This window comes from Pteropus alecto, unplaced genomic scaffold, assembly GCF_000325575.1.
Source record: "Pteropus alecto unplaced genomic scaffold, ASM32557v1 scaffold109, whole genome shotgun sequence".
Taxonomy (NCBI): domain Eukaryota; kingdom Metazoa; phylum Chordata; class Mammalia; order Chiroptera; family Pteropodidae; genus Pteropus; species Pteropus alecto.
The window spans coordinates 4363866-4378982 of record NW_006494608.1 but is presented as its reverse complement, the minus strand read 5'-3'; the positions used below and the strand labels follow the sequence as shown (position 1 = coordinate 4378982).

Sequence of the window (15117 nt, the reverse complement as noted above, 5' to 3'; positions counted from 1 at the left end):
TTGTGGGAGAGAGGCCACATGGAGAAGAACTAAACCACCCCAGCTCACAATTAGCATTAAAGCATTCCATATCTAAGAGAGGTCTTCAATAAATTGCCATCTTAGCTTAGCCTAGCCACCAGCTAGATTGACCACTGGAGTAAGCCCAGAAGATACCACAATCAGCAAAGAAACCAGCCAGATGAGCCCAGCCAACCCATGAGACCATAAGAAAAAATACAGTGCCATTGTTTTAGGCTTATCAATGCTGAAGTGGTTGGTTGACAGCAACATTCATCTTATAGATGTGACCCTCAGGCCTTATTATCTCAGCAAGAAAAGCCAATACCACAGCCTCAAGTGTAGTCCCATTTACGATTCACTAATGTCTGTCTCTTTCTTAGGATGATCATACCAGGCTTTGGTTTCCTTCCAGGGATGTAGTTTGTTTGTTTGTTTGTCTGTCTGCTTGTCTGTTTCAATTGAGTCACAAGAGAATTTTGAAAGATTCAGGGGCCTCCTCTTGTGAAGTGGTGGTTGAGTGTTTTATGACAGCTGTAGCCATAAAGCACAATAAATTAGCATATATATAAACAGATATAATTTTTATTGTGTTTACTTCTACAGAGCTATTCCCACTCTTCCACTAATATTGAAGACAAGATGGAGAAGAGCAGGGGAGTGAAGTACTCCACGGGAAACAGACCATACTCTGAAGTTTATCCAGGTGGGGTGGAGTGGCCAGCCTGCGGCTAGGCTCTCTTCCTGTCTCCCATGCAGTCCCATGACAGTCCTCTAAGCTAAGCAGTCATCTTGGAAACTATGTATTTCAAGGCCATGGGAGTGCTGGATATCCTCTTATTTGAACACTGGGAGCAAAGGCCCGGCAGGTTGTACACCGCTATCCTCACTGCACAAAGTCCTCTCTCAGGAATGCACAGCAGCTTATACTTCTTGCTTAGCTCACAAACGAAGCTATTTGCATCCTGCACCATCTCACTGGGCTCCATGGAGCTGTGATCTTCATGTTCCGCGTTGGGAGTTAGCCTGAACCCCCGACATACTTTCTCGTTTATGTCACTGCCTCACCTGCCCACTACCTGAGGATTCCTCTTCTGCATTCTGCTTTTAGCTTTATGATGCTTCTTTCTGGCTAACCTGAAACACAAGTTTCTTTGGTTGAGGGTGAGAAAACTCCCAGTGGTCCCCTGTTCGCTCTGGCTGCTGCCAAAGGGAGAGACTGAGGTCATATGGCTGGGCAAATTTTACTGATCTCCCACATGTCCAAGTTGCCCAGTGTGGATGGAGTTTTCTTTGGAGGTTACACCTTGGGGAAGTTGGTTCCATCCAGGACTCCACCACTGCTGCTGATGTATTGGAAGAGAGGAGGCCACAGGGTCACATTGGAGTGGTGGTCTTCCTCTCTAGGCTGGATAGGGGACTGGCAGGTGCTATGTCTGTGCTGCTCACCTTCCATCCTAACTCTGGTCCTCTTTAGGCCACTGATATTCTGTGTTGCTGCTTTGACTGTTCTCAGAATAAGAATTAAAGGTGAGAACAGGCTCACTGAAACTCCACTGCTTTGGGTTGGCAGAGACCCTATCCTATACCTTATGGGATGGGGAAAAGAAGAGCTAGCTGTTGGTGGGATCAACTGAATAAAATGGTTTCAGGCTGATGGTGCAGCCGTTCAATTCAGATCTCTTGTAGTCCAGGAGCACATAGGTGGTCATCAATTCATTATACTACTTCCAACAGCCAATCCTGGATTCCTGCCCATGTGTAGCCTATGGACACCAGCTATTCAGTCTGCCCAGGGTCCTTATAATCAGGGAATGGCTCTATGTAAGGCATTAGTTCTTCCCCATGGCCCATCTTCATCAATGAATCCTTCATAATTTCCTCTAAAAGGCTTCTTTTGATGGGGTGAAGATGAAGAATTCTTGAGCAAGTTTTCATACTCCATGAACACATAAAAGGGAATATCATATATTCCACTCAGTACCCACTCCATCAGCTTCTTGATGTTTTCCCTACCAAAAGGCAGGTACCTATTGAATAGAGTATAACTCCCAGACTATCTCCACCATGGGGCCTTTGGACTTTCTGCCCTGAAAGAGTTCCTGGGTAATGTAAGGGAGACTGCTACAAAAGGTATCCAGCTTGACAACTTGATGTTCATGTCAGCATCCAAAAGCAGACTTTTTGCTTTTACATCTCTAGGGGCAATATACTTCTATTGGCAGTATGCTCAGTAGACCCCATTTGGTGAAATTTGTCTCAGGCCTCATTCTCTTTCATGCTGTCATGAGCCACTAGATATATTGAACACCTCTCTTCCACTGGTGTACTCTATGACCAGTAGAGTGTTTCCTTGGTCTGAATCACTTCAAATTTCACAGTGTTGAAATGATTCAAGACCTTCATGATCAGGACTTCGCAGGATAGTCTCTAGAGGTTGGAGGACTTATACTGAGTTTTATTAAGGATCATGGCCACCTCTTTCCCAGTTAGGGTGTGTCAGGCCATCTTCACCTTGGTAAATATACCCTTGATGATGATCTTGAGGAGCCGATTGTTGTCAATATGGGTCTCCTCCTCAACAGAGATGGCCAAGGGGCCCTGCAGCCTGTTGTACTTACTGCTAACAATACTAATCAAAAATACTAACAAACTAAAGAAAGAAAAAAACTGAGAAAAAATAAGGAAAAAGAAAAAAGAAAAAGGAAATACTGAAAAATTTAAAAAAGGAAAACAATAAAGAAAAAAAGATAAAAAGTGAAATTTTCTATTTGTATTAATTTTCCTTTTCTGTCTTTTTTTTAGTTTTGGAAGTTTCAATTGATATATTCTCTAGCTCAATTCAAAGATTCTTTCCGCTACTGTGTCATCTAGTCTACTAATGAGCCTATTGAAGGCACTCTTTGTTTCTGTTACAGTGTTTTGATCTCTAGCATTTCTTTGATTCTTTCTTGTAATTTACGATATGTTCTCACACACTGTCCACTTTATCCATTAGTGACCTTACCATATTAACCATAATTGTTTTAAATTTCAATCTAATCATCCAATATTCTTGCCATGTCTGACTCTGGTTTTGATACCTGCTCTCTCTTCAAATTGTGTTTTTAGTTTTGGTTTGCCTTGTAATTTTTTATTTAAAGGTGACATGATTTAGTGGATAAAAGGAATAGTGGTAAATAGGCCTTTAGTGATGAGGTGTGGGAGAGAGGAAGCATTCTATAGCCTTATAGCCTTAGGCCTCAGTCTTTCAGGGAGCCTGTGTTCCTGGACTGTGAACTTCACACATGCTTCTCAGTTTCACACATTCTTAGATGGAACAGGATGACTAGAGGGAGATTGAGTTGAGTGTCTCCCTCTCTCCTGGTTTGTTAGGCTCTAATAAAACCCCAATAGGCTAGGCTCTGGCAAAATAGTTTCTCTGGAGGACAGGCCTTGTTAAGGAAAAAATAATGCTCCAGTGTATGTTGAAACAGTTACTTTCCCCTCTACTTCCAGAAGCAAAAGGGATTTTTCTCTGATTTTCAAAATAAAATTCTGGTAGAGATTCTGGAGGAAAAACTCACAAAAGTGTGGGTGTACTACCATAAGAGTGGACTCTCATCCCCTGGGATTCCTAACTCCTAGACTTTTCCATCCTGAGTCTCCATCAATTCAACAATTACAGTTCAAGTTTTCCTGTCCTGGTACTCATTCTCAAAGAGGTTTGGGCTCATGGGTTCCCATTCTGGTAAATTGTGATTCTCTACAGCCTTTCTCCCCACCTTTGAAGGCAGTGGTTTGCCATGTGACCTCAATTCCCTGATGAATGTAAAAAGAATAATTGATTTTCAGTTTGTTCAGCTTTTTACCTGCTGTGTGAAAGAAGTGACGAGTTCCAAGCTTCTATATGCCAGACTAGAAACTGGAAGTAAAACACTTGTTTTTTAATTCAGAGTATGGTGGTTTTGGTATACATTTTAAACTATTTGTTCAATATATTAATAGTTGGCATTATTTTTTTCTATTGCTTTTATTCTTAGAGAGATTTTCCTATGGTTATTATGCTTTCTGGTGCAAGTTTTTGAGCTGATCACAGTCTCTACCTGATGGCAGGCACTTGCCAATTTTAATTCTATAATTGAATTTTTCCTATTACAGGAAGCCACAGGGTAGTGTATTCTTCTGACAGCAAGATGTAGTAATTCCCAGGCTGGCAAGTAATGTCCTCAAGTGGAAGTGGTCAAAGTCAAGACACAGCACCTACACAAGTCTCCCACCTGGACATGGGCCTCCTCTGCAGGAGCAAATCATAACTAAGTCCATACAGAGTCTATCCCCTCACCTCTCTCAGCTCCACTAGATGAGATTTTTGGCTACAATAATGAAGTGTGGGTAGATTCAATCTATCTTCTTTTTGCTCCACTCCTCCCGCAACTGATTCCATTGATGGAAAGTAGAATCTCAGAATATCTATAGAAATAGAGGTTCTGATGATAGCCATGAATTGGGAGTGAAGGGATGAAATGACCCCCACTGCTTCAGAAGCAGAATTTTCACAATTAGAAACAGATACTGATTTAACAGACATGCAAAATATCCAAGTATTATTAATTAGAGTAATACCAGCTTCTTCAAGAGATAAATCCCAAATATCAGATTAACACATGAGAAGTATGTCTCTCACTCATATCAAGTACATTTGGTAGTTAAGAAAGGAAGTAAATAGGGAGGGTAGATTTGCTCCATTCAGGAAGCCAGGTTCCCTTCATCTCATGGTTCCATCATCCTCTAAATCTTCAAAGCCCTCTCCACTCTTTCAGAAAACTGGAGAAAAAAGAGAAAGTGGGTAGTCATGCTTGAGGTTTTTATTAACAGGATAAGAAGTAGGAGACATCATTTCCACTCACATTCCTTTAGTTAGAACTTGATCTCATGGCCACAGCTAACTGAAAGGGAGGCTAGGGAATGTATTCATGTAGAAAATGAGAAGATAAAAATGAGTTTGGTGAACATGTAGCCAATTTTCATTATATCAAGATAAGAGTAAATAGTAGAGGTTTTGGCCAAAGTCTTTATTTTCTATGTTACCTATTGTGTTTTAAAGGATTAATGTGCATTAGCCACTGATTGTTGGTTTTTCAGCAAACCCTTATCTAAACTATATTTAGTGAGAATTTCTCTTGAGAATATAATTGCAACTCATATATCTGACAAGGACTTCATATGGAATATATCAACTCCTAAAATTAATAGAAAAAAAAAGGAAAACAAGTTATTTTTTTAATGTTCAAAAGGCTTAAAAAGGCATTTTACAGAAGATACCCAAATGGTCAACAAGTGTCAGAAGAGGTGCCCAACATCATCTCTTATCAGGGAAATCCAAATTAAAACCAAAATGATATCCACTATAGATGCATGGACTGAAAAACCAACTATTGGAGAGAACTTGGGGCAATTGGAATTTTCATATGTATTGATGGGATCATAAAGCATTATACCCACTTTGGAAAATTTTTTGGTGGTTTCTATCAAACGTATTTCTAAACCTTAACCCAGCAATTTCCCGCTTAGAAACTGAGTATATTCCAATTCCAAAAGAATAAAGGGTATATATCCACCAAGATCCTTGCATTTGAGTTTTCATAGAGCTATATTTATAATAATAAAAAAACCAGGGTTAAAAAATGTTCATTAATAAGAGCATAGACTATCTCCATGTGATCTGGGTAGCTCTTCTACTGAAGATTTGTGCATTTTATTGTATGTAAGTAAATTAACATCTGAATTTTTTTTAAATCAGATTTATTGAAGAACAATTTACATACAATAAAACTTACCCTTTTTGTTCAGTTCCATGAGCTTTAACATGAATACATTGCTATAATCAAGATATAGTACATTTCCATCACTCTAAAAAGATTCCTTGGGACTCTTTGTAGTCAATTCCCTCCTCCCACACACCTAGCATCCACTGACCTTATTCTCATTCCCATAGTTTTGTGTTTTCCAGGACATCATATAAATAGAATCGTATTTTGTAATTGGCTTTTGTGTCTGCCTTCTTTCACTCAGCATAATGCTTTTCAGATTCATTCTTAATGCACATGTCAGTAATTCATTCCTTTTTTGTTGAGTAGTATTATATTGTGTGGATTTAGCACACTTTGTTTATCCACTCACCAGTTATTATTAGAGTTGTTTCCAGGTTTGGTCAATTATGAATCAAACTGCTATAAACACAAGTGTTTGTGTGAACATATGTTTTTATTTTGGGGGGAGGTAAATACTTAGACTATGATTGTTGGATCATAAATAAAGAGGATGTTTAACTTTACAAGAAACTGCCAAACTGTTTTCCAAAGTGGGTGTATTTATTGCATTGCCACCAGCAATAAATGAGAGTTCTAGTTGCTCTGCATCCCTACTCAGCACTTGATATTGTCAGTTAATTTTAATTTTAGCCATTCCAAGTGATATGCATTATCATTTTTATTTTAATTTGCATTTACCTAAAACTAGTGATATTGAATATCATTCATATGCTTGTCATCTATACATTTTTTTATGAAGTAACTTCAAATCTTTGCTCATTATTTACTGGGTTGTTTGATTTCTAGTGAATAATATTTGAAGTTATATATTCCATAAACAAGCCTTTTTCAGTTATGTGTTTGCAAATAACCTCTCTTAGTCTGTAACTTGTCTTTATATTCCTTAATAGCGTCTTTCAAAAATCAAAGTATTTTAATTTCAGTGAGATCCAATTCATCAATTTTTTTCTTTTATGATTTGTGCTTTCTGTGTCCTAAGACAGCTTGCTTAACCAAAGTCACACAAATTTCTTTAGTGTTTTCTTTTGGAAGTGATAAAAAATTTAGGTCTGCGCTTTTATCAATTTATTACCTCTCAGATCCAATTCATACTCTTTGCCTTCTCTATGAAAATGAATCTGGGCCCTTAAATTTTCTCCTTTGTCCTCTTGTTCTGAAGCCTTGTCAGTAAAGGGCACTAGAGAGACATTGCAAGAGGAAAGAGATTTTGCTTCCTAGTTCTAATTGCTCATACCACAACACAAAGAGCTTCTGCAGGGCTGGCTTCTACAGTGCACAGTGGTCAGAGCACCCAGCAGCCAACAACATTCCCTGGTAGGCCCCTGGGCATTTGCATGGGTGAGTGTCTCCATTGAGAAAACTCCTTATGAACAAGCTCTAGAGGGCAACTTTCCAGCACGTTCCTCTAGCACAGCACCAGGGTGAATTCTCTGCCATCCAGGGTCCCACATCCATGCCCTGTCTAATAAGATCTAGATCTCAGCCCAGGGGCTAGGGGCCTATTTTTGGACCCTCTATCACAGTCCTGGAGGTTGTGGCTGTTCTTGATATATACTGTGCCTCTATTCTTTAGAGTTTTTATTCTCAGAAATCAACCCATTGTCATTTTAATCCCTAGTTATAGTCAATAATTCTTTATATTAACTTTTCCCTTTTTTGTATGATGTGAGATATTAGTGAAAGATATTATGTGTATATCCATTATCCTAGAACCATTTGCTGAAAGGATTATTTTTTCTCTATTTAATTACTTTGGAACTTTGACAAAAATCAATTGACCACACACGTGCAGGTCTATGTCTGGTATTTATTTTTATTCCATTGATCTATTTGTCTATTATTTCATTAATACCACACTATCTTGATTATTGTGATTTTATATTAAATCAGCTAGTATGAATCCTCCAATTTGGGTTGTATTAGGATCTTTGCTTTTCCATGTAGAATTAGTTTACCAATTTCTACCAAAAGAAAAAAAAGACATTGGCTGGAGTTATATTGAATCTATAGATCAATTGGGGTGAACTAACATTTTAACAATATAGAGATCTGCAATTTATGAATTTGATATAGCTCCACTTTTATTTCAATTCACTCAGATTTCTCTCACAAATGTTTTGTAGTTTTAGCATAGATATCCTGTATGTACATATCTTTATGTATTAAATATTAGGTATTTTAAGTGTTATGTATTTTGTATTAAATATTATTTCTTTTTTGTTATTAAAATGGCACCTTTAATTTTTTAATATTTAACTTTTAATTCTTTAATATTGACTTTGTATCCTATGACCTTGATAAATTTTCCTATTAGTTATAGAAACTTTTTTTGTAGATGCTTTGGATTTTTCTGCCTTAGTTCAATCTGCTCTAACAAAATGCAATAAACTGAGTGGCTTATAAACAACAGAAATTCATTTCTCACAGATCTGGAGACTGGAAGTCCAAGATCAGGATACCAGTATGGCCAGGTTCTGGTGAACCTTCTTTTGTGGTTGTACACTAATGACTTCTTAGATCCTCACATGGTAGAAAGAGGGCTAGCTAGCTCTCTGGCCTGTCCTTATATGGACACTAATCCCATTCGTAAGGGTTCCACCCTCACGACCTAATTACCTTCCAAGGGTCCCCATCTCTAAACACCATCAAATTGGGATTAGGGTTTCAACATAGAAATTTGGGGGAGAGGGACACAAACATTCAGTCTATTGCATCTACATAGACCATCACTGATCTGAAAATAAAGACAGATTTATTTATTTATTTCCAATATGTATGTCTTTTTCTCCCTTTTTCTTTCCTTATTGCATTGACCAGTAACACCACTAAAATGATTGAATAGGAGCCTCGTTTTGTTCACTATCTTAGGGTGAAAGCATTCAATCATTCATGAAGACACAATAATTAGAAATATCAGCTGTAAGTTTTTCTTACATGCCTTTTATCAGATTAGATAAGTTTCTGTTTATTCCTAATTTGCTGAGAGTTTTATCATGAATGGATCTTAAATTCTGTTAAATGCTTTTTGTGCAATTATGTATATTACCATCTGGTTTTCCTCTTTTAGTCTGTTTATATGGTGAATTATATTACTTGGTTTCCTAGTGTTTAATCTTGCATATCAGGGATTTTCAGCATGTTGCTTAATCTAAAAGGCCTATATTTGGTTCCCTGGAATATACTGTTCAAATTAGCTAGGAACACATAATCAGTTATGATTAGTTATGATTTAAGACACAGGCTTCGAAGTTCATTCATTCAGTCCTTCAACAAGTATCTATTGAGGCCTACCATTTTCCTGAATTAAGTGGTTAGAAAAATCTGTGCTTGGCTTTCTAATAAGATAATCCAGTTTTTAGTTATACGGTATTCAGCAAGTCATTTAACTCTTCAAAGCCCCATTTAAAAAAAAAAAAAACCATCAAACATAAACAATGATTACACTCACTTTTTTCTAGATTCCCACAGGGTATACTTCCTTATATTCTTTCATGGCACCATCTCACAGAAGCCTTCCCTAACCACCCATGAAATTGTAGCCTCCCCTTCACTCCCTTATTCCCTTTTCTCCTCATCCAGATTTTTTTCATGACACTTGGAACATGAATTTATACTTTGTGAGCCCCTCTGGTAAAATTTAAGTTGCACAAGTTCAAAGTTATTGTTTGGTTTGAGCACTAGACCCAAAACCTAGAGTTACACCTCATATACAGATATGGTCAAAGTATATGTTGAATGAAGAATAAACTAAATGACATTGTACATGTAAAGCATGTAAATTGAATCGGGCCCATTAAAATTAATTATTAATGTATTTACTCTTCATTGTGCTTTCTCATATTTGTTTTCATCATGAATCATTAGGTTCTAGTAGATAACGCACTCAAACAGAGTATTTCACCTTTATAAAAGGTGACTTGAGGTGAGGAAGTATTAAGGGAAACTAAAAGGGCAAAGTGATGCACCTGGAACTAGCAACATCAGAGAGCGCTTGTCACTGAATGTCTAAGGAGCAAAGAGAGGGAATAGTTATGTAATGCACGAAGAGCATCTAAAGCTGGAAAAGAGGGTCATCTGACTGGAGCAGCAGCCTTTGGTTGAAGAACAATTTCACAGAAGAAATAAATACTACAACACGACTTTTCTCCAACCTTTGGCTGAGCCCAGAAACCAGAGGGCAGGGGAGCCCCTGTGAGGCACTCCATAAAAGTCAGCATTTTAAGAAACAGAGCAGAGAGGAGAGGTGTAGAATAGATCTGGAGGGAAATGTGGAAACTACCCAGCACCGATAACACATAAACCAATTGTATGAGTTTAAATTCTCAACATCCAGGAAATTTTACAAAGTGATACCCTTCTAGGCTACCTTCCAGAAATATCTTTTTGTCCAGTCTTTTCCTTTTTTGATCTACTTGTCTGGCTGAGATGTGTGCCTTGGGTGAAATGCTTTGTTCCTCTAAGATTCTATGAAGAACACATTCACACAACTGTGGTAGTGCTCTCAGGCAATTTCCTGACTCGGTTCTCCTGATCTGCATCTCTTGCCAAAAGAAAACTATGAGCCCGGCAGCTCCTGTGTTCATGCTACAGTACAGTCTGTCTGTGCATTGTTAAGCAGCTGCCACAATTTCCCCCAGAGGTTGCTACATTTCAGAGCTGGATGAGGTAATGGGGATATTTATCCCAAGTTAAGCTTGTAAAAAGTGCTTTGGGAATCTTTGGAATGAAAAGAACTGTGCATACCCAAAGAGTTTGTTATTAATTACACAATGTATGCCCAGGGTTGGAAAAAGATCTCTGTATGCGTGTCTTCCACTAGTAAATATAACTGCTTCTTTGCAGGAACAAGATAAATCTGAGAACTGAGATGCAGTAAAATAAACTTTAGGCAATGCATCGCAGTAGAAAAACTTGAGATCGTTTTTCCCACCTACAAGATGGGAATACTGATGACTGTTACATCATCAAGATTGGGGGAGAATGTAATGGCAGTAACATGTATGAATTAATTTATAAAGAGTTCTTTTGAAGTGTCAGATAACATTCTTGGAATGGTGGCTAGATCATTTCAAGGGTCCTTGCAATGCAAGACTGGTTACAGAACCATCCTCCTAAAAACTAAATGCAACTTCTCTCTCTATCTTGGTTATATTTTGAAACACATCCAGATATGACTCAGTTAACTGAGTGGACTAAGGGGCCTTGAAGATTGAGGAGGGGCCGGGACCTTAAAACCAGTCCTACCCTCCTGGGGTGGGACAGGTGGTAGGCAGCTTGACCCAGCTGCTAATACTTGGAGGAAGTCCAGCCCAGCAGGCAGAGTTTAGTACCCAAGAGAAAGGCAAGAGACCAGACCAACAGTTGGTTTTAGAGAGTCTAACAAGTACTGGCCTTATGGGGTAGATCAGCACAACTGAGAATGGCAGATGTATGGATGCCCAGGCAGGTGAGAGCCAACATGGATGTCCCTCAGCAAGGAATGTGGATACCAACATGGGGCTCGAGCTTAGATTTTTACTCTATAGAAGAAAGATTAGCAATTGCAAGCCAGAGACTGGGATAAGAGGCAGGAAGTCCATGGAGAAAAACAACTCCATGGGCCCAAACCAGCCATGATCCAGAATTCCAACATAAAGTATATTTGAAGAAGGCAGTATGGTCGAAAGGGGAGTTCTGAAGCTGTGTTTGCATAGAACTTTACATAAGGTTGAAAAAATAACAATTTTCCATAATACAGAATATAGTAATTATGGAAGAAAGGGGACTAGAGACCCACCCACACACACACACACACACACACACACACACACACACACTAGCCCAAAACTAGGCATCAGAATTGAAGTCCAAAATTGGACAGTTTAGCAGGCAGCAAAAGTGTGGTCCAGTTTCTCAGCTCAGTCAGCTCAGCCATGCACCAGGTGGTACCTAAAAGCACATGCTAATAGATTCCTTGCGTTTCTGACATTTGCTCCTGAAAGTCCCTGTTCACCTGATGTACAATACAAATGAAAGTCTTACAGAATTATCATCTTTGCAGCATTCTCAAAGTCACAAAGCCATACATATAGTAAGTGATCAATAAATATTTGAAATTAGATACTTAAGCAGGATGATGCGTTCAAGACTTCACATCTAATATATTTCACCAAACTTCTCTCTTTATCACTCTCCCTAGCAATCAATGCCTAAAATGCCCTTTTGACCTGAGGATGTTCCTTGAACCCTATTCAATCTAGGGATTGTTCTGACTCTGGAGCTCCTAAGCAAATATTTTTAACCTCAGCCCCTTTTTTCACAGGTTGGGCCAATTTCATCACATGAGTTTTGGCTGAAGATTCAGATGCTGAGCCTCAAGAAGTTAGAAACCCCAGCTCCCATTATAGAACTTGTTCCTTGTCACAATGACTATTGTCATCATCTTCAACAGAATTTTACTGAGCTCCAATAAGATACCCTAGTATAGCCCCAAACCTCGAAATGTGCCTGTGCATTAGGATATCCTGTGGAGCTAATGTCCAGGCTCACCTGTGAAGATCCAATTTTAAAGGTTTGTGGTGGTATCTGGGCACCATAAGGGGATTCTTATGAACCAGAGGCAGGAACGCCATCAGTCAAATTCAAGATGACAGCCATTTTGGAATGAAAAGTATTTCTAAGAGTTCCAAGACAACATATCATATTCTTCCCCATGGAGCAATAAAGAGAATCCAGAGGATGCCAGTCTTTCCCACTATATTCCATTCTATATGCAAAATTTTACAGCCCTCCATCCCATTGCATGTTCTCTGTGCTTTACTCCTTCATTTGAAAACTCAGCAACTGGGGTGTGATTAATGTTTGTTGCTGGCTTGGCAAAGGCACTCCTTAATAGCAGACCTAACCAAGGAGCTCCGGCCCTATGGTTTGTGCCAATTTCAGGGATCTGTCTTGAGTGTCAACTAAATGCATCTTGACCTTAGAACAGATGTTTTCACTTAATTTTTCAGAGCCATAGATGGTAATCAACTCACAGCAAATCTTTGTCTCACAGACAGCCACCTGGCTTCCTAGAGCAAAACCAGCAGAATTTCAGCAAATCTCTGGGCAGGAAACTTTGAGAAAATCAGAGAAATGAAATGCTTTTGTGAATGGCAGGCATTGTAGGTACACAGAAATAAAAATTGATTTATATCAGAAAGATTGCAAGACACATGGAGGACCTTGGCAACTAAATGGGATATGCCTATCAGGAGCCCCTTAGGAGCTAAAAGTACAGATACTCAGATAGCGTTCTTCGGATTTTCACATGCATACAAACCACCTGGGGTCTTGTTAAAATGCAGATTCAGATTCAGTGGTGGGTCCTGAGACTTTGCATTTCTAAAAGTGTCCCAGATAATGCTGATGCTGCAGGTCCAAGGGACACATTTTGGGTACCAAAGCCCAGAGCCACAGGCCTCTGAGTCAAGTTCAGTAAATAAATTATCAATTTTAGTGAATTATTAACCAAAGCCCACAGGGACTTTAAGGCCAAAGAAGAACTTGACCTTCATCAGGTCATCAGGGACTACCAACCCTCTTATCCTGTGAGATGCAAAGTAATTTTATATCCTCTCTCTCCCTTTTTGTCTGATAAGAGCCCTATCTAAAGAACCTCTTATGTAGACTGGGAGATTTTGCAATTGTGAGGAAGTAAAGTTGATGTTAAGATGATTTTAAACTTGAAATAAAAATGAGTCTGTTTCTTATGCAATGTTTAATTCAAGCTCTCAAAGTTGACTTTTTTTAGGAGGTGGGAGTTCAAGTCAACAACATCATTACTGTCACCCTTTTTACATTCAAACAAATGGTAGGAGCTGGGTGAGTGTTCTACTCAGAACCTCTGCCATTTTCTGTCCCAGAGATCTCCTTGTGACAAATGATGGTTGGCTCAGTTTCTGACTGCTGCCTGTGCTCACCGGTCCACATGGAGATTGAATTCATGACCAGAACTCATTAGAACAGCCATGGTTAAGCAACCAAGCAATCCACCAGTGAATGTGACTAACAAGCAATCCAGTTAGGTTAAGGCAGAGCCTCAAATCCCAGAGCTAAAAATGTTTAACACTACCCAAATATGACACACAAGCACCCAACCTATTTTCTAAAAGGGAGAACCATAGCTGCCTGTTTCACATGCCTTCTGCTCAAATGGCATTATCCCCCCTTACCATGGTATTTTCGTAAGTCAAAATTTAAATTATCTTTGTCTAACAATTTTTTTTACTGTAGTCATAAAAAGGAACATGATTTTTTCCAAAAAATCTTGCTAGAATTTATGAATGAAATATGGAATTGATCAGAATCAAACTTGTAGAAGCTACCATGCAGCCCATCCACCTGCTACAGGCATGACTAATACTTTAATATCCCAGATTATTAAGACTTTTTATGCTATTTATAATGAGCATTAAATAAAAGACTCCTATAACCTTTTTAAAGAATGTCACTTATAATTACAGGCACTTAACAGTACAGAAAATTTTCTGCCACCCGATTGTATTTTTTGTACTGAGAGTTTTAAAAGATAAAAAGGAAACAAAAGATCACAACCCATCTACCCTGAATCCTTCTTCCAATATCACATCTGATAGTGCACATCTCTCTTAGCATATTCCCTTATAGGTCCTAGAACAGAATGACAAAACCATTACTCAGAACTACAAACGAACAAGCCCTTATGAGCAAATTCACCAAATTTCTGGTACTAACAGTTTCCAAGCATTCTTTTTGACCAATATAAATAAAATGTTTTTTAATCTATGTTTATATTGAACATATAGGCTTGCATATTCAAAGAAAAGATATAAACCTTTGCTGCCCAATATGGTAACCACCTGCTACATGTAGCTATTTCCATACACATCTAAATTAATTAAAATTAAATTATATTAAAAGTTCAGTTCTTCAATTACACTAGCCACAATTCGAGTGCTCAATATGTATAGCTAGTAGCTCTCCTATATTAGGCAGTACAGACATAGAACATTTCACCATAAGAAAAAGGTTTTGTTGGACAACATTGACTTAAGAGGATGCATACAACATAGTAACTACTATTAATATCTTGGGTTATTAGTGGTAGCTACCTCTAGAAATTGAAAAAGTTGTTGTTTTCCACTTTCTGTGCTTGTTTACTTCCATTACTTCGAAGAGTGTAGTTTGTTTTTAACTTGGAAATCTTGTAAAGCCTGAAGTCTTATTTAGGAATCTAACTTTTAATTATATGCTTTGGAGCCACATTTGGTCAATGTGTCCTCTTTATGTGCATTTAAGAACAAAG

At 38.3% G+C, this 15117-nt stretch overlaps 1 pseudogene; it reads right to left on the bottom strand.

The window, feature by feature from the left end:
• Positions 1-779: 779 nt before the first annotated feature.
• LOC102895123 lies at positions 780-12424 on the bottom strand (annotated as a pseudogene).
• Positions 12425-15117: the final 2693 nt, after the last annotated feature.